This window comes from Cervus canadensis, chromosome 10 (assembly GCF_019320065.1).
Source record: "Cervus canadensis isolate Bull #8, Minnesota chromosome 10, ASM1932006v1, whole genome shotgun sequence".
Taxonomy (NCBI): Eukaryota; Metazoa; Chordata; class Mammalia; order Artiodactyla; family Cervidae; genus Cervus; species Cervus canadensis.
Genome location: NC_057395.1, coordinates 26,218,896 through 26,240,427, shown reverse-complemented (window position 1 = coordinate 26,240,427; position 21,532 = coordinate 26,218,896).

Below are 21,532 nucleotides of genomic sequence, written 5' to 3'. Positions count from 1 at the left end.
TAGAAGAGGTGAGACTTGGAAAAGGTCTTGAAGAGGTCAAGTTGAAGAAGTGATTGATAAGCATTAACAGGCATGAAGGAAAATTCTCACCAAATCCAACTGGTTGCAAAAATATTGAATTACTATGTTGTACACCTGAAACTAATATAATACTGTAAATCAATTGTACTTCAATTTTAGAAAGCTTTGGTTGGACCTGCTGCATGAAAGATCTTTTTGCTGGTATTAAATTTTTGTTTTGCTGTACAAATTTACATCCAGGTTAATATATGTTGGAAATCATTCCTTCTGATTAGGTGGTCAGAACTACTTGCAGCCAAAGTTTAATGTGACTTTAGTAGGATTCTACTGTCCTGCTTTACTCTGTTATGATAAAGAATAAAACCTGAGATGTGACCACATCTGAATTTCTACCTATATTTTGCAGATGTGTCACATTATATACCAACAAAGAACACTGAACTCTCAGATCGGGTATCTAAGGATAATAAGATTGCCAACAAATATAATATCATCATACTAGCCAGTATTTAATTAGTCTCCAAAAGACAATACATTGTTGAATACTTTAATCTACCAAAACTGTGGATATTTACTCATGGATGTAAGATTATCCTAGCACTTAGGAAACAAGTGCATGCAAGAGTAAGAAGACTTTTTCTATAAGGAAGTATAAGGTATGAGTATCCATGTGGACTAATAATGAATCAGCAGCATTTTTGAGGGTACAACACTATGCTGGGAGGTATCTATATATTTCATAGTTGATATGAAATTCTTATATAAACTCTGGTTTGTTAGGCCATCTCTTCAATCGAAAGTTCTGTTCCTTAGTTTTCTAATTAGACTTGAGTCATTGGCCAAACTGTATACGTCAAAGTATTTAACCCACCACCATACACACACACACACACACACACACACACACACACACACAACTAATGAAAAGTTTTAGGCACGTATGCATATTAATTAATTTTGTCCTGAGGAACACTCCTATCAATCCTGACATACTAATGCCAGACAAGTCAAGGTAGTTGAAGGCTGTCTTTTGGCCATGAGGCAATATTTCCCTGTGTCATATGACATGATGCATAAGGAACTTTCTTCTCTAGGTTTAAGAGACAGTGAAAAAGAAAACCATAGCACGTACCTCGTTGATCACTAGTGGAAATCTGAAGATCACATATGTCTCTTTTTCTTCTGTATAGTGAACTTTTTAGGAGTTACTCTTTCTAAGAGAAGTGAAACAGTATTCTAGTTCTTTCCCTGAGGACTTTGATTCTATTCCTTTTTGATCAAGTCAAATATATTCCAGAAGAGGACTTAAGCAAACTCTGCCTTCTTTGTCTGTTTTTTAATTTAACTCTCTCTTTTTCCTCAAGATAATTATTTATAGAACTTGCAGTGCTTGCAATAGACTTGATTCTGATCCCCTCGCTGGAGGCTTAACAAGTTAGAGCAAAGGATGCCGAGAGAATACATAAGAATACTTAGCGTGCATTCTCTGGAGTTTGGGGTGTACAAGCACAAGAGAGCTGTTGTCAGTTTTAGGTCAGGGGTGCCCAGTAGAGTACTCTGTACTAGCAAGTCTTGAACCATGATGGTGGCCTGGAAGAAGTAGGGTGCAGCCTCACCCCAACCAACTTCTCTGTGCTTCCTGAGAGAAGGGGGAAAGTAGTCTAGTTATTCCCATGGCTCCACATGAAGGAATATGGAACCTGGAGGAAGGGTAAGAGCTGTGAGGCTTCCCAGGAGGTCCTCAAGCCAAATGATGGGGTGGTCCATTCTGAGAAGGGGTCAGACATGAGGACTGCTAGAGAGGCGGAGAGGGAGCTTAGCTGTTGCTCTGAGGGATCTGCTGTAACAGAGGGGCTGAGATGGAGCTGAACACCATCCATCTAAAGGGGAGAAGCCCCCTGTGAGGAGTTTATCCCATCAGCCCAAGTCACCAACTATCAGACTAAACCAAAGGCAAGTCAGAGAGCTGCCTTTCTGAGTTCTATAAAACAACATGTCAAACCCATCTGTTCATTTGCAACTGGGTGAATATCCAGCTATATATGGGCTTCCTTGGTGGCTCAGGTGGTTAAGAATCTGCCTGCATTGTGGGAGACCTCAGTTTGATCCCTGGGCTTGGAAGATCCCCTGGAGGAGGGCATGGCAACCCACTGCAGTATTCTTGCCTGGAGAATCCCCATGGACAGGAGAACACTTGGCAGGCTATAGTTCATGGGGTTGCAAAGAGTCGGACACAACTGAGCGATTGAGCACACAGCACAGCCCCAGCTATCTATAAGGTTATTGCAAGGCATTGAAACTTCAGTCCCTAAAAAACATTTAATTATCACAACAACTGCTGCTTATTAAGTGCTGTGAGCACAGTGCTGCAGTGGTACTTTCCTTATCTTTCCTCCCCTTCCTGCCGGGAAGCAGCTGGACCCAGGAGTGGAGCCACTACTCAAATCCAACTTGCTAGGGTAGGAGAAGGAAAGAGTAAGCAAACCATGGTCCAGACCCCACTCCTAGCTCTTGGCCCCCAAACATCTAGCCTGTGTTAGGTACAGGGAGGAGCTTTGAATTTAGCTCTGTTCTAATGACTGAAAGTAACCAACGATGACAGATTCTGCCGAAGGGCATCATTAGAGGGGAAAAGCTCAGTGGATGTAGCACCACTGAAATTGGTGGTTGAGGGGAAAATACTATCCTTATATTAACAAAGAATTGAAATTTCTTTGGTAAATCATTTACACATATACTTCATTTTAGAAAGATTGCCATCCAAGGTGGCAGATTTTTTTTTCTCTAAGTTTGGGATTTTAAAGCAGCAAGATTACTGTATCTAGAAAGTTAATTTATAAGTTATCAATCTTTTTTTTCAGATAAAGTATCAATACAGTTCCTACTTCATCACTTGTCGTAAAAAATAAAATACAGAGAAATTACCGGGATCTGGGATGGATAGTGTCCTATTAATAAGTGAAGTAGATTCTTCAAATAGAAAACATCTTATCTCTTTAAGTATGAAGAAAGTACCACTTACATTCATTCACCTATGGTCAGCGTCTTGAAATGGCAGTTTTCCGTATGGTGATCTCATGGGTGAAATGCACTCATGTATCTTATCAGCTTTGAGCATTGAGCCCCCTCTCACCTGGGGACCTGTCCTCATGTGTCATGAAAAATACAAAGTAGAGCTGATGAAAAATTACAGAACAAGAAATGGATAGCCCCTTCTTCCTTTCTTTTGTGTGAATTCCTTTGCTTTGAGTAAAGAGATTTTATCATCTTAAGTGGTCCAGTCACCACCAACAATGTCAAAGTAAATATAGACAAATTCCCATAATGTTAGCATATTACTTACAAGTTGGAGCCTCTGTTTTTGATGGTCTTTTGGTAAAATTTTCACCTTGGCTTTGTAGCACTTTTCTTATAGTTTGTATTTTATCTCTGGTGTTTGAAAATTTGGGATTAAAAACAATCTTTCATTATATCGAACATTTCACATTAAGCAACTGATGTCACTTCTACATAGCTTTAGGAACAAAGTGTAATGGCTTTTAAAGAATTGAATATACAAAATAAAATTGAATTCCTTGCCAGTGTTCTGTCCTCAATTGTGGATACATGCAGGGGTTTTCTGGGATGTGTCAGGTTCTACTGTGAAGAAAGGATGGTGAGAAAGGATGATGGGGTGAGCTGGGCAAAAAGTAGAAATTGTGACAAATGAACACAGACTGGGTTTCTCAGATTAATCTCTGGCTTGCTGGTGAAGAGATTGAATTTGAGAAGGGCTGTAATATATCAGGCGCTGTTCACAGTTACTGATTACTGAGAGCAAGCCCCCAAAGTAAATCAGCTCTCCAGGATGTAGGCTGGTTTTGAATCCAGAGATGCACCTGTAGATCTCAGGGACCCAGGAGGATGCATGGGAAGGCATGCTTGATCTCATGGCAAGGAAAGCTAAAAGAGTAATAAAACATGATTTTAAAATGCTTTCCCCTTGAACAGCACTAGTGATTTTTGTTTATCCCACCTTAATTCTCATGCCAGCTGTGGAGTGTTTTCCTGCTTTATAAGAGGCAAGTGACTAACCCTAAATCAATTGGAACCACCACTCAGATGCACATCTTATGACATCAATTCCATTTGTTATTTTCCCTGACAGGCTTGACTGGAAGGGTGAGGTTATTAACCCACCATGACCAGGCCATCTCCCATAGATATGTACTTTCAACCCCCAAATTGGGAAAAAGCCTTCCTTCTGGTAAATTGGTATGCTTTTGTTTGATAGACAATATGAATTTTCCATTAATATTATGGCTGCTGAAAAACTCAGGGCCCAATTTCTGGTCTAGTCTCCAATTTTGGAAATTGCATAAGGCCTTTTGATCATGTCTTTCCATTCTTTCCATGTTGTTCCTCATTCTTTTCATTCACATTTTCTTATTTTAAGGTGGCATGCATATTATAAGCCTCTTCAAATTATTTGTGGAACAAAGTAGGATATAAAATACCAATTAAAAAAGGCAAATTTGTGGCATTTGACAGCTTTAGGTTTCCGGAGGCAGAGCTATTGTTCTGACTCTTAGAAAACAAAATCTACATCTGTCATTTCACCTGTGCTTAGATGAATGTCCAGCTATGTTTAGTGATGTTGCAAAGCATTGGAGTGTCAGTTCCTGGCAAAATTTCATTTTAACAACTGCTTTTTATTGAGTGCTGCTGGGGGTGCCGAGAGATGGGCTCATAGTCTTTGGGTACAGATGGAGAGCATCTTTCCCTTCAGTGTTGAGGAAATTTCTGCTGGGAACAGGTGTAAGTCTGGATTTTGCATGTAATCACCTTATGTGTGGCAGGAATACCAGAGTTGTTTCCTCTGTGGATTTCCATGCTCTTTCATCTCCTGCCCAGTCTGCACCCACGAGAACCCCCAGCTTGGAGCTCCACGCTCTTCCTGAAATCTGACGATTTCCTCTTTCCTCTTCTTCCTTTCAGTTCTGAAGAGCAGGACTCCAGACTTCATGATCTCACTAGACCATGACATACACAGTCTCGAGATTCAAGGAAAACATGGCCATTCCTCTCTAAAAACCCAGTCTCACCATATGAATCAATATAATTGAATATGTAGAACAGTATAATGTGTTTTCCTGTGAAGTAGTTTTTACAGAATTTTTAACAGAGACTGGAACTTACACCTCCACCTGACTTTGGATGTGTTCATTCTGTCATTTTTTAAAAAAAATGATCCAATCACGAAGTCCCACATAGACATTTATAGGGGTGGCCTTTGGTGTATTGTCACCATCATTAACTGTGACAATGGAAATTATCAATGAATGAACACAGATATGGGCTAAGCTCTTTGCTGAGGTTGAGGGCATCTTCCTGGTGCAAAGGGCTCAGCTAAAGCTGCACCCTGAGCATACAGTTACTCATCACTTACACATATAATTAAGCAATAGCCCCTTTGAATCATCATTCTACAGATCTGCAGGGCTGAAGCCCAGGGAGTGAATGGAGAGTCCTTGTGATGCAGTTATAGGTAGAATTTGCTATCTCTTTTCCAATTTAAAACTCTTGTGCTACAACAGGCAATTTTTTCTCAATGTTTATTTTTTTATTGACATTTATGACAAAGTCTTCAAAAAAGAGTGTGATAACGCTTTAAGTTTTTTTAAAACATTTTATTGAAGTAGAGTTGCTTTACAATGCTGTGTTAGTTTCTGCTGTAGAGCAAAGTGAGTCAGTTATATGAACATATCGCCCCTCTTTTTTGGATTTCCTTCCCGTTTAGGTGACCGCAGCACCGAGTAGAGTTCCCTGAGATAATCAGCAGGAAAATGGGCAACTGAGAATAATAAAGCTAACGAGTGCCTCTGCATCTCTTCCCTTACTTTTGAACTGTTGCATTTAGATCTTAACTCCTTACTTTTCATTCTCAGTCCCAGACATCTGAGAGATTCTGCTGACTTTGAATATATTCAGTGTAAAGAATAGGGGAAAAAATAGTTGAACGTACCTTTTTTTAAAACCTTTTTATTATTTATAATTGGCCTTTGGGGTATAGCGAATTAGCAATGTTGTGATAGTTTCAGGTGAACAGCAGAGGAACTCAGCCATACGTATACATGTATTCACTCTCCCCCAAACTCCCCTCCCATCCAGCCTGCCACATAACATTGAGCTGAGTCCCAGTAGGTTCTTGTTGGTTATCTATTTCAAATACAACAGTGTTGAATGTACCTTTTTTTTTTTTTAAATTTTTTTTGCCAGGCAGCATATGGGATCTTAGTTCCCCAGCCCGTGATTGAACCCTCACCCCTGCATTGGCAGTACAAAGTTTTAACCACTGGACCACCAGGGAAATCCCAGTTGAGCTTACTTTTATTCAGCTCAAATGCCCTCAATGTGGTGGGAGCTGTGGCCCATTTCTGAATGTAGTATTTTCCTTGTTTCTAATGACAGTCTTTCCAGGGCATGAAGAAGGCTAAAATGTAGGTCCCTATGGGTTATTAGCAAAGAGACTTTAGAAATTCTCAAAACTGCCTGTATCCTTCAGGTATGAGTCAAAACGGTAGTTAATGTTTCAGAACTGAGTAGTATCTGCTGTTACCATATGCTGGGAAAGAAAGAGCTTAGCTTAAGTGGGAGATATCTTTTAGTTTTAGGTCACTGGTTTCCAAAGGGTAGCTCCAGACCAGCAGAAACAGTTTCTTGTTGCAACCACAGATCCTCTGGTTTTACCCCAAACCTACTAAATGAGGAACTCTGAGAGTGAGGCCCCGTAATCACAAGAGGATATGTGATTCTGATGCTGCTAATGTTTGAGACCACTGCTCTGAGTCTAGTATGAGAACAAGTGCCCAGGATTGAATCCTGGTATGAGAGCAGTGAACTCACTTCCCCTTCTGGTACTGGAGTATGTCCAGGTTTAGTGAATGCAAAGTAGTAGTTAATGAATAGAACATAAAGATTACTTTTCTTTTAAAGTGCCTTGTGGTTTTGGGGCCACAACTCCTTGGCCTAAGTTAATGGCATCTGTAATTACTTAAGTGTTTATAGTTAGACAATGATGTCAACAAATTGAGTGATTAGCAGCCAATATTCTGGAGACACGCCTGAACCTGGGCATAGCCCACAGCTGATTCCTCAATCATGACCAAGGGCACGTCAGAGAAAAGTGACCAGATCTTTTTTTTAAGATTGAAGTATAATTGCTGTATAATATTTTATAAATTATAGGTATACTATATAATGATTCATAATATTTTAAGTTTATAGTCCACTTATAATTATTATAAAATATTGGCTATATTCCTTGTACAGTATCTATTTGTAGCTTATTTTATACCTAATAGCTTGTACCTCTTAATCCCCTACCCCTATATTGCCCTTCTCCTCTCCCCTCACTTCTCTCCCCACTGGTAATCACTAATTTGTTCTCTGTATCTGTGAGTAAGCTTTTTTTTTTGTTATATTCTCTAGCTTGTTATTTTTTAGATGCCCCATATAAGTGATAACATATAGTATTTGTCTTTCTTTGTCTGACTTATTTCATTAGCATAATGCCCTCCAAGTCCATCCTTGTTACTACAAATAGTAACATTTCCTTCTTTTTTACTGCTGTGTAGTATTCCTGTGTGTGTGTGTGTGTGTTTGTGTTTATCCATTCATTTTTGCTGTTGATGAACACTTAGGTTACTTCCACCTTGGCTGTTGTAAATAGTGCTGCTGAAAACACTGGGATGCAGATTTTTTTGAAACGGTGGTTTTGTATCTTTCAGATTTGTACCTGGAAATGGAATTGCTGAGTCTTATGGTAGATCTAGTTTTAATTTTTAAAAAAGCTTCCATACTGTTTTTCACAGTAGTTGCACCAATTTATATTCCCATCAACAGTGTTGGAGGGTTCTCTTTTCTCCACATCCTTTCCAACACTTCTTTTTGATGACAGGTACTTTGACAGGTAACAAACAACCAGATCTTATAGGGTAAATTCTTTCTTTCTTTCTTTTTAAAAAAAGTATGCATTTTTTTTTCCTTGAAAAATTTCTTGAACTGCAGTAAACTCGACACTTCAGACAGTAGTAGTTTAGCACTTGAATCACCCAGTCTCTGACTCCTATCTGTTCTTTCTGACACACTCCCTGACCCTCATTTTAAACATGTGTCCATTCCTGCATTTTACAATGGTTCCTATAACATTTTGACAAGAACTTTACATCAAATGTGCAATTGAAAGATAAGTGCTGGCATCAGCATACTTAACAGATCTTCCTGGGCCTTCACATTTAGGAATAGTCAGAAGAATGTCTAGGGACGTCCCTGGTGGTCCAGTGGTTAAGACTTCTCCTTTCGATATGGAGGGTGCCATTTCAATCCCTGATCAGGGAACTAGAGTCCACATGCTTTGTGGCTCAAAAAAAACCGACAACAAAAAACAGAATGTAAACAACAGAAGCAATATTGCAGCAAATGCAATAAAGACTTTAAAAATGGTCCACATCAAAAAAATCTTAAAGAAAAAATTGTCTATACCCAGTAGAGGGTCTTTCCCGCTCCATGAGCTTTCTCCTATTAATGAAATGGGCAATTGCCAAGGAGAAGGTTGGGGCCAGGATATTCCAGCCCCTGACCACCTGCCCTAGGTTTCTCCCTGTTTCTGCAACAGAGCTGCCACCACCTGGCCCCAATAGCAGCCTCTTCATGTGGGAATTGTTATTCTTTCGCAGGAAATGTCATCTTTCCTCTTAGTTTCCCTGTTGTCACTAAGAGACCCAGGGACCTCAAATCAAATCAATTTGGAAAAGGTAGAAATTAGCATACATCAAGTAAGACTGAGGAGAAATGACTACCTGCATGAATGGGTTAAAAACAATCACACTGGGTCACATATTTATGTCCTGCCATTTGTCAGACACTTTCAAGCCTCTACTAATGTTACTTTAAAAATGTCTAAGTGGAAATACTATTCCCAGCCTGCCCGGAACTTGAGCCTGTAGCTGAGACGAGGTCTTCCCATTCTCCCAGAACAAGCAGACAGTTATTAATGGACAAGCTCACCCAGCTCATGTACATACTAACAGCTGTTAAAATTGCATTTGTACGGGATTGCAGGAATGATTGATATAAGAACATACCCCACTTTGGCTAAACACAGGCTCTTACGATTTCATGACGATGCTTCCCAGAGTTCTAGGTTATGACAACCTGACTTTGAAAGCAGTCTACTCTTATCCTGAGCTGACTGTACAGAAGAGGTTTTCCGTCAAAACACTCTGATATTTAAAGAGAGTGGGGGGTCTCTGGCAGTGGAAGGAGTCAACATTTGTGGCTGGGATTTCTTTGGTGCCTCCTGAGGCAGCTGTAGCCTGAAACACAGGGTATTATACTCAGAAACATTTTCTCTTCTAGTCTGGAAGTGGTTAGTTTTACTGCCTTAGGAGGGCAACTACAGAAAAGCAGGGTATAGAGCAAACCCTGATTGTCCTGCTTGTGCATCTCCCCAAAGAGTACTCTTAATGCTCTTGAACGTCCATTCACCTATCTTGAACTCATGTTCAAATACATAGCAGCAGCTCAAAGTGCCAGAACTGGTTCAAGCATCTGCTATTGTTGAATCTATAGCTCTCCTGCCTTTGCTTTTTCCGGTACCATCTCTGCATCCCTGTTTACTCTATAGTCTGTTTCACTCTGTCTTTTTGTTAGGGAATCTTACTAGGAACTCTCTACAAATTGGGGGGCTTCCCGGGTGGTGCTAGTGGTGAAGAACCTGCCTGTCAATGCAGGAGACACAAGAAATGCAAGTTCAGTCCCTGGGTTGGGAAGATCCCCTGGAGAAGAAAATGGCAACCCACTCCAGTATCCTTGCCTGGAAAATTCCATGGACAGAGGAGCCTGGCGGGCTACAGCTCATGGGGTCGCAGAGAGTTGGACGTGACTGAGGGACTGAGCACACTGGACAAATTGAACACTGTTGTAGAGTGAGGTGACTCTTAACAACTTTCCCTTCTTCTTATCTAGTTAGAAAAATATTTTGGAGAGGGAACAGAGGTTTCCAGAGCTTTGTTGTATTATTGAGACAGAATTATTATTTTGTAAACTTCTTGCTCGTAATCTTCGCTGGTGAGTAAAGGATTATGTCTGTGGGACTTGGTACAAGGAAGAGCCCACTAGAGGGCGCTGAGAGCTTCAGGATACTTCGTCTCTGTGCAGAGAGAAGGCCGGTTGCCAGCCCTGGTGCTGGGAGGCTTAACTCCAGAGGCTCTGGAGCTGCTCCTGGAAGGCCTTCCTTCATCTGTCTGTTAATGGGTTTGACAGAGAAGAGCGCTGCCAGCCCCGAGATGGGAGGGTGAGGAGGGTTATTCAGAGAAGGGAAGGGAGGATGGGCAGGAAGGATGATTTTTGTAGCACTGGGCACTCCAGAGACCTTGGGATATGGTATTTTGGTGGACCATATTGGGAAGCGGGGAGGAGATAGGGAAGGAACCAGGTATGAGCTGAATTAGGAGACCAGGATGTGTGTCCCAGATGCAGGAGGTCTCAGGCATTCTATGGGCCTGGCTGTCCGGATCTCTCTAGGGTCCTTTCAGGCCCTTGTGTCAACCTGCAACTTCCCTGATTTTTCTGTTGTTTTAGAGTCACAACTTGCCTTGCTCACCTCCTTCTCCTGGAAAATAACAATGACCATTTTGACTTCCATGCGTGCCCGACAGAAGCAGGACATGAAGATGGAGAAGGGCATTCTTACTGCTTCCAGACCTTGAGAATCACACGTAGTTGTTAATATGATGGACAGTTTTGAGCCACAAGATGAAGAACAAGGAAGGAATTTTATTTTCCTATTTTAAAATGCTTGAAGGACTTCCTTCTTGGTCCAGTGGTTAAGACTCCATGCTTTCATTGCAGGGGGCGTGGGCTAAAAAAAAAAAAAAAGTTTGAGATTCATAACAATTGCTCTTTCTCTGCTGCAGGAACAGTTGTTAGCATCTATAAAGGATAATACCAGTTAATCCTGGCAGCAACCAGATGAAGGTGTATCGTAGTCATTCGTATTTACAAAAGTAAAATGACTCACCTGGAGTCACACGATTAGCAGGCAGTGGAGCCAAAATTATGACCCCAGATACTTTGACTTTGGAGCCTGCCCTTACGTAAGTTACCAAAAATCAAAGTCAGTTTGGTGATGGAATTTGAATTTGAATTTAGAACTTCTATCTTCAAATCCTGTTGTATCCTATCCACCACCATTCCACAGAAGTTTTTGCCTCAGAACCTCTTTGCACTCTTAATTACTGAAGGTTTTAAATAGTAATTGTTTCTGTAGGTTATATTAGTCACCATTTACTGTGCCAGAAATTACAACTGAAATTCAATTATTTATTGGTTCATTCAAAATAATAGTAACAAACCCATTCATGTGTACAAATGACACATTTTTACCAAAAATATCTAGTTTCTGAAATAATTTTAAATATTAATGATAAATTTCTAACTATGTGAGGTGATGAATGTTAACAAACTTATTGTAGTGATCATTATATATATATGTCTATATTACATTGTACATCTAAAACTAATACAAAATTCCATGCCAGTTATATCTATTTAAAAGTTAGGAGGAAATTTCAATTTTCTATTCAATATAAAGGTAATATTATTGATACAGAAAACTTTTTGATAATAGAAAAGCACAAAGAAAAGAAGAAAAGCAAAAATCCCTTGAAACTCCATTACCTAAAAGTGAACCATGGTGAATATTTTTTGTATATTGTTCCAGTCTCCCTTAAAGACTATAAATTCCAGACATTGTGTCTTCCAGAAACTAAAACAGTAACTTCAGTTCAGTTCAGTTCAGTCGCTCAGTCATGTCCAACTCTGCGACCCCATGAACTGCAGCTCGCCAGGCCTCCCTGTCCATCACCAACTCCCGGAGTCCACCCAAACCCATGTCCATCGAGTCGGTGATGCCATCCAACCATCTCATCCTCTGTTGTTCCCTTCTCCTCCTGCCCTCAATCTTTCCCAGCATCAGGGTCTTTTCCAATGAATCAGCTCTTCGCATCAGGTGGCCAAAGTATTGGAGTTTCAACATCAGTCCTTCCAGTGAACACCCAGGACTGGTCTCCTTTAGGATGGACTGGATCTCTTTGCAGTTCAAGGGACTCTTTAGAGTCTTCTCTAACACCACAGTTAAAAAGCATCAATTCTTTGGCGCTCAGCTTTCTTTATAGTCCAATTGTCACATCCATACATGACCACTGGAAAAACCATAGCCTTGACTAGACGGACCTTTGTTGGCAAAGTAATGTCTCTGCTTTTTAATATGCTGCCTAGGTTGGTCATAACTTTCCTTAAATTGCACCAATTAAGAAATTCATACAAAATCACAGTGGGATATCTCATGGCTAAGCTAAGACCTATAGGGGAAAGTGAATGACTTTTGACCACATATTTCTCCATTAAACAGGTCAGAATCACAGACCCATCCTTTACAGTCTAAGTGACCCTGAATTGGACAGGTTATCTAAATTTCCAGCCTCAGGTTTCATTTCTACAGGGAAGATAATAATAGTACCCTCAAAGAATTGTAACTATAATTAAATGAGGAATGTATACAAATGCCTAGAACAGTATCTGGAATGTAAGTATTCAAAATGTTAGTATTATCACCATGTTAAATGATTCTGACACCCTATATATTCCCTATTAAATCATATGCTCCTTTTGGCTTTAATATCTGCTGTATGTAGGTATTGTTGTTGTTGTTTCTTAGTTGCTAAGTCATGTCCAACTCTTTTTGCAACCCCATGGACTGTAGCCTGCCAGTTTCCTCTTTCCACGAGGTTTCCCAGGCAAGAATGCTGGAGTGAGTTGTCATTTCCTCCTCCAGGGGATCTTCCTGACCTAGGGAATCAAATCCACATCTCCTGTACACATCTCCTGCATCTCAGGCAGTTTCTTTTACCACTGAGCCATGAGGGAAGTATATTGGTATGTTTATTGGTATGCTTAATCTTAAATAATCAGGCAATTCTGGAGACAGAGATAACACCCATCTTGGCATAATATTTAACTCCACAAGATCATGTCTGTTCTAAGCATTATCATTTGCAGTTTTCTTCCCATACCAGAGTCTCTGATGAAGACATAGGTGTTGTGGATCCTCAGGTTGGGCAGAAAAAGATCTGCATTCCTCCTATCATTAACCTGTTATATGGAGGTAAGGACAGAATATGTGATCTGTGTGTGAGGAAGGGACTGACACTTGTTATTACTGCTTGTCCATTAAACATACAGGTCAGGGGAGCACAGTCTAGCTTTTGAAGCAGCCTCCTTCATAGTCTGGACACTGGAAATCCTCCAAGGGTGGACGACCAGAGCAGAGGCCAGGAGGACAGCCCTGTATAGAAGTGGTCTTCTCTTTGTAAGGTATTCACTTAGCAGGGACAGTGCTGGGAGAGTGAGCCACCTTTCATAAACAATTGTACACCTTGGCAGTCTGGTGAAGATTCCCGCTTGTAGCCTGCCAGCAAGATGAAAAAAGCAGGAATGTTTCCCAAAGATCAATTAATCTACCTAGTGGGTCAAGTAACCATGAATTGTTGGCACCAGGGTACAGACAAAAATAATGAATCTAGTATTTAAAATTTTTTTAAATGTATTTTTAATTGGAGGATAGTTGCTTTACAATGTGGTATTGATTCACCACGTCAATCAGCCATGATGTACATATATCCCCTCCTTCTGGAACTCCCTCCCACTGCCCCCATCCTACCCCTCTAGGTCGTCACAGAGTAGCAGGCTGAGCTCCTGGCGTCACACAGCAACTTTTCACCGGCTGTTTACAAGTGGTACTCTGTCTGTGTCAGTGCTACTCTTTTACCACCCTCTTCTTCCCCCCACTGCATCCACAATTCCATTCTCTACGTCTGCATCTCTATTCCTGCCCCACAAGTAGGTTCATCAGTACCATTTTCTAGATTCCATATATATGTGTTAATGTATGATATTTGTTTTTCTGACTTTCTCTTTCTGACTTGTTTTTTCTCTTTCTCTTGTGGATCTAATATTTTTGAAAGAATTCCCAAATTATATTCCATTGTTAGCAAGCCAGTTTCTCCCTTTCCTGCACCATGATAGAGTCTGTCATTGCCCCCAGATCTTTCCCCCTCTCTGTATTCATTCCTTTTGCCCTGTGACTTTGCAGTTTCTCCCACCAATGCGGCAGAGTGTATTTCCCAAACCTATGACCTTGTGTTTAGCCATGTGACTTGCCTTAGCCAAAAGAATAAGGTACAAGTAAGAGGATGCACCTAGGTCTTAAGAAGACTTGTGTTTTCACTTGCTCTCTTGTAATTCAGCCATTTCCATGAGAACATGGCTCAGGCACGCCTTCTGGTCTGAGAAGGGGAGTGAGAGACACATCGATCAGTCAGCTAACTTCCTGCCTGCCCACAAACATGTGAGCTAAATAAATGTTCCCAAGTTTGATGCCCCTAAGATACACAGTTGTTTGCTACACAACAAGAGCTGATGCACTGATCCATCATGAGGCTGCAGTAAGGAAGCAGGCAGATATGATGACAAAAGAAAAGCCTGTTCCCTTCACTGGTTGAACGTGGGGAGTCAGAGAAGTAAGATGGGAAGGTCAATGTCAAGCTACTTACTTTCTCCTTGTTCTTGAGTATGAGGGCTTGGAAGGGTGAGATTTTGGAAAACCTGAGAACGTCAGGACCCAGAGGTCTGTTTTCCTGGGTATGGTACAGAGGAATCTGTCATAGTGGACACCAGGGAGTTGTCATCTGGCTTTGGCAGAGGGAGATGTCTGGGCCACTGGCTGTAGCATGTGGTGCTCCTGGCTCTCCCAGTCTTCATAAGTGTTTGATGAGGGTCTCGAACTTACTGCACACCCCAGCAAGGGGCTGAAGAAGTCCGTGGGCTGACTGAAGACAGAACAGAGAAACCAGAGAGCACAAGAAATTTGTGACCAGAGACAAATAGCTGGGATCATGGTGCCGCCATAATATTCTCTCCCTCCTTAAAGCCAGATGCCAGCAGCTCCCCAGCTGTGGTCCCCTGCAGACCTGTGATCACCCAGGTGTCATCCTGGGGAGAAATGGGGTGGGAGGCAGTGTAGGGGCGAAATTTGCCACCTTGGGCATTTACCTGAAAGATGCTGGATCATCCTAAAAGAAATATCCAACCACAAGTGGCAAACCTTAAATTTTCTTCTTACTACTCTGGATATCATGGGGAATGCACTTAAGAAGAAGTTTAAGCCAGGGAATTCCCTGGCGGTCCAGTGGTTATGGCTCCATGCTTTCACTGCTAAGGGCCCAGGTTCGATCCCATAACTGCAGCATGACAAAGGAAAAAAAAAAAGTTTAAGCCATACATCAACTATGTGCATGTTAGTCACTCGGTTATATCCAACTCTGCAACCCCAATGAACTGTAGCCTGCCAGGATTCTCTGTCCATGGAGTTCTTCAGGCAAGAAAACTAAAGTAGATAGGCATTCCCTTCTCCAGGGGATCTTCCTGTCCCAGGGACTATTCAGTCCGGGTCTCCCGCATTGCAGGCAGATTCTTTGCCTTCTGAACCATAGGTGGCTCTCACGTCAACTATATTTCAATGTAAAAACTAAAAAGAAAAATAGTTTAAACCAATTCCTGAGCACAGTTTATTTTTTCTTAGAACTCCCTTCTTGATAATTCTCTGTTTTCTCCAAATGGTAACACATGGAGGGTTTTAGTTTACAAAGCAAGCCTAAAATGCCATAACCCATCCAAGACTTCAGCATACAAACATTTGCTCACCGCTACTAGTTAAAACGTCTTCCTTCAGCTGTTGGCTGTCAGCAGCTCTTTGCAGGCTGGTTTAAGTTGGACAGGACCGATTGTAAGGGAGGGCCGTGTGGTATTACCCATATGCTGTGTAACCGAAATTGCATTTTCACGGTGGAGGGAACAGGAGCGGGATCCCAAGTGGATTTCAGGTCAGTTCCTGATTCTCAGGCCAATGTCCTATATCCAGTTTCCCCTCCCTCGTTTTACATTTCAACAAAAGGCAACAGCGCCTTGCGATACCAGAGTTTATTTGGCCAATGTCATCTGAGTATGCGACAGGGTGATTTGTGGTGGGAGAGATGTGTTAACTGGGCCCAAACTGCTACCCAATACCCCAGACGTAAACCGCTTCCTGTGGGGTTGAAAAAGAGACTGAGGCTTTCAGAAAGTTTACCTTTCATTCTCTGAGGCCTTCCAATTTCTTGGTTGCAGCTGGATGTGCTCTCAGGTCAGAGGAGATACCCTGGGAAAGAACAGGGAAGACCAGCCCAGCTGGGGGCAGTGGGAGCAGGGGCCTGCCTGGCTCCCAGCTCTGGGGCAGGTCATGGGGTGCAGGAGCTCAGCCCTGGATGGGGAGGAATCCTTCCTTCAGGAAGAGCCTTGAACAGCAAAAGGACCTTCCAGTTCCTGTATATTTTATCTCCCCAGCAAGCATCCTTTCACTAGTAGTTATCGCAGACCGCCCATGTGGCAGCCACCAAGTCACACAAGACACTCAGGAGCCTTTTGCATTATTTCCTTGGAATTCATTTTCTAGGCAAAACAGGTTTACATACAGCAGAGTTGCTCTGCTGTGTACCTGAAATTATCACAGCTTTGTTAATCAGCTATACTCCAATGTCAAATAAGAAGTTAAAAAATAAAAAAAAAAAAATTAAAAGTCTCCTATAATTAAAAAACAAAGTAAAAGACATCAGCAATATTAATAATTATACCAAATAAAATGAGAAGAAAAAAAAGATCAGACATTGGAGATGAGCAGACTTCCTTCCCCTGTCAGCTCTTATTCTAAAATGCTTAGCTCTGTGACTTTCAAACCAGTGTCCTAGGTTTACTTGTGACGGGTAGAGTCCTTGTGACTTGTTCTGAATCCAGTTGAGAGCTGAAGGGATTTGTGAGAAATGCAGATTCTGCTTTGAAGGATTCCCCTCAGGGATTGGGAAGGTGCCCTCATTGGCAGACAGGACTCCCCCTGATGGGGAGAGCTGCTGGGGGCGGGGGTGTGAGGGAGTTGCACTGGGAAGCATTGGGGTGACTTGCAGGGAGGAAATCCTGATGCCTGCACATTTATCTCTCTGAACTACGGCCTCCCCATCTGTTCCAGCCTCTAATTACAAATGCAAGAAATAGCTAATTTGCAATGGCATCATAAAAAGGGGAAATATAAGTGATTTAAGAGCTGCTCTATGCTATGTTGCTCATGTTTTACACACTCTAGGCAAAGAGAAATTGTGCTCTCCCCATGTTAAGAGAGTTCCCTCACATCAGCCAGTTTCTTATTTGGCTGAACTGTGGGAGAATTTCTATGAAGGTCTCAGGGCAGAGGACCTGGCCCCCACGGCAGGACACGCCCAATGTGATTCTGCCTAGGAGAGGAGGCTGGCCACTGTGGTTACTGTTTAAGGCCAGTCATCTGCCATGATTTCTGGATTATTTGAGCTCCCTGGGGAAATATATAATGTAGACATAGTGCTGTGAGTCTATCCAGGATCACTATAAATTATTTTCTTTTCAACTGTGCCAGTGATGATATAAGGAGGGTTTCTCATGAATCATCTCAGTAAGGAGATGTGGAAAGGTAGACGAAATTCCTTTTTCTTTCCTCCTCCCTCCCCTCCCCCTCATTCCCCTCTATCTTCTGTCTCTGATGTTAGAAGACCTTGGAAGTCACCTAGAGTGGCATCCATGTGGGAAAGAGGGAAGAGCGCATGGTTTGGAGTCAGGGGTTGTTGTGCTCCTGGCTCCCAGTGGTTATGGAAAAAGGGGGCCAGTGACAACCTTGCTGAACCTCACCTTCTCTTAGGTGTGGATGGAATGAGCAGCATCTGCTGTGCTTCCCAGGTCTCTGCAACCATCAGGTGACTCGCTAGGTGACAGAGCTTGATAAACCAGGAAGTACATGCAGGGGTGTGCCCACTGAGCCAGCCCTTTTATTAGGGAAGTGAGGAACTCAGTCTCCTGCAGTGCTCAGATGAGGGTCTCACTCTTGCACTTGGTCCTGATACTCACCCCTCACCCAGAATGCAAAACGCCCAGAATGATGCTGACTCCTGGGGGAGGAGGCTGGGTGTGAGGGCAACAGGCTGTGGTGAAGCCCACCAACAAGAAGGTGCTGCTTCTGAATACAGCATTACTGACACCTGTGTTCAGAGTCAGCATTGCCAAGGACTTAGAAACTGAACAAATCAGTTTGCTTTACTGGTTCTCAGTTGTTCTCTGCTGTCAAATGAGAAGCTTGTACAAGATGCTTTCTAGGAATTCTTCAAGCTTTAAAATTCTATCTTTGTGTTGATACCATATCAATATTATTGAATGCCGTGCACTAGTCTTTGATTTACTAACTGTGAATCTGAAACACACATTTGATCTGGGATCCTTTGATTTCTCTAAGCATATTATGAATGTCATCTCCATCTTTATTGGTGGTATATCTGCAATGAGGAAAATATTGTGAAAAAACTCTTTCTGAAGAAGTGAAAAACAAAATATCCAGTGGATAATTCATATAGTATGTGTCAGTTGCTCAGTCATGTCCTACTCTTTGCGACCCTGTGGACTGTAGCTCACCAGGCTCCTCTGTCCATGGGATTTTCCAGGCAAGAATACTGGAGTGGGTTGCTATTTCCTTCTCCAGGGGATCATCTCAACTCAGGGATCGAACCCAGGTCTCCTGCATTGCAGGCAGACTCTTTACCATCTGAACCACCAGGGACACTAGTTCATATAGGTGTGCTCTAAATAAGAATATTTGGGAGATGGTAGGAAAGAATTATTTTGACATTTGTTAAAGGGGTGAGGAAGACTTTATTTTAAAATTTCTTTAAAAATAATTTTATTTATTTATTTATTTTTGGCTATGCTGGGTCTTTGTGCCTTTTTTCTAGTTGTGATGAGTAGGGGCTGCTCTCTTGTTGCAGAGCTCGGGCTCTAGGTGTGCAGGCTTCAGTTGTTGTGGTTCCCCAGCTCTAGAGCACAGACTCAGTCGTTGTGGTGCACAGGCTCTGTTGCTCCAAGGCATTAAGGGATCCTTCCAGACCAGGGATCAAACTCCTGTCTCCCGCATTGGCAGGCAGATTCTTTACCACTGAGCACCAGGGAAGCCCTAAGGAAAATTTTATTCAGGACTGTTGCAATAGAGGAGAGAGATTGGGCTTAACTGCAAATACCGTAATGGTTGCTGGCTGGTTATAGTTAAGTAGAGTGAGTGAATCAATGGATAGAAAGTCATCAAGAGGAGATAAATCAAGAGAGATTCTCGCTCAATTCAGTTCAGTTCAGTCCCTCAGTCGTCTTTGAATCTTTGCGACCCCATGGACTGTACCACACCAGGCTTCCCTGTCCTTCACCACCTCCCAGAGCTTACTCAAACTCATGTCCATTGAGTTGGTGATGCCATCCAACCATCTCATCCTCTGTCGTCCCTTTCTCCTCCTGCCTTCAATCTTTCCAATGACTCAGTTCTTCACATCAGGTGGCCAGAGTATTGGAGTTTCAGCTTCACCATCAGTCCTTCCTATGAATATTAAGGACTGATTTCCTTTAGGATGGATGGGTTGCATCTCCTTGCAGTCCAGGGGACTCTCAAGAGCCTTCTCCAACACCACAGTTCAAAAGCATCAATTCTTTAGCCCTCAGCTTTCTTTACAGTCCAACTGTTACATCCATACATGACTACTGGAAAAACCATAGCTTTGATTAGATGGACCTTTGTTGGCAAAGTAATGTCTCTGCTTTTTAATATGCTGTCCAGGTTGGTCACAACTTTCCTTCCAAGGAGCAAGTGTCTTTTAATTTCATGGCTGCAGTCACCATCTGCAGTGATTTTGGAGCCCAAAAAATAAAGTCTGTCACTGTTTCCACTGTTTCCCCATCTATTTGCCATGAAGTGATGGAGCCCAGATGCCATGATCTTAGTTTTCTGAATGTTGAGTTTTAAACAAACTTTTTCACTCTCTTTAACTTTCATCTAGAGGCTCGTTAGTTCTTCTTCACTTTCTGCCATAAGGGTGGTATCATCTGCATATCTGAGGTTGTTGATATTTCTCCCAGCAATCTTGATTTCAGTTTGTGCTTCATCCAGTCTAGCATTTCTCATGATGTACTCTGCTATAAGTTAAATAAGCAGGGTGACAATATACAGCCTTGTCGTACTCCTTTCCCTATTTGGAACCAGTCTGTTCCATTTCCAGTTCTAATAGTTGCTTCTTGACCTGCATACAGGTTTCTCAGGAGGCAGGTCAGGTGGTCTGGCATTCCCATCTCTTTCAGAATTTTCCACAGTTTGTTGTGATCCACACAGTCAAAGGCATTGGCATAGTTAATAAAGCAGAAGTAGATGTTTTTCTGGAACTCTCTCACTTTTTTGATGATCCAACAGGTGTTGGCAATTTGATCTCTGGTTCCTATGCCTTTTCTAAATCCAGCTTGACTATCTGGAAGTTCTCGGTTCACGTACTCTTAAAGCTTGGCTTGGAGAATTTTGAGCATTACTTTGCTAGCGTGTGAGATAAGTGCAATTGTGCAGTAGTTTGAGCATTCTTTGGCATTGCCTTTCTTTGGGATTGGAATGAAAACTGACCTTTTTCAGTCCTGTGGCCACTGCTGAGTTTTCCAAATTTTCTGGCATATTGAATGCAGCACTTTCACAGCATCATCTTTTAGGATTTGAAATAGCTCAACTGGAATTCCATCACCTCCACTAGCTTTGTTCATAGTGATACTTCCTAAGGCCCACTTGACTTTGCACTCCAGGATGTCTGGCTCTAGGTGAGTGATCATACCCTTGTGATTATCTGGGTCATGAAGATCATTTTTGTATAGTTCTGTGTATTCTTGCCACCTCTTCTTAATATCTTCTGCTTCTGTTAGGTCCATACTGTTCTGTCCTTTTTTGTGCCCATTTTTACATGAAATGTTCCCTTCGTATCTCTAATTTTCTTGAAGAGATAGCTAGTCTTTCCCATTCTATTGTTTTCCTCTATTTCTTTGCACTGATCACTGAGGAAGGCTTTCTTATCTGTCCTTGTTATTCTTTGGAACTCTGCATTCAAATAGGTATGTCTTTCCTTTTCTCCTTTGCTTTTCTCTTCTCTTCTTTTCACAGCTATTTGTAAGGCCTCCTCAGACAACCATTTTGCCTTTTTGCATTTCTTTTTCTTGGGGATGGTCTTTATCTCTGTCTTCTGTACAATGTCATGAATCTCCATCCATAGTTCTTCAGGCACTCTGTCTATTAGATCTAATCCCTTGAATCTATTTGTCACTTCCACTGTATAATCATAAGGGATTTGATTAAAGTCATACTTGAATGGTCTAGTGGTTTTCCCTACTGTCTTCAATTTAAGTCTGAATTTGACAATAAGGAATTCATGATCTGAGCCATAGTCAGCTCCCAGTTTTGTTTTTGCTGACTCTATAGAGCTTTTCCATCTTTGGCTGCAAAGAATATAATCAATCT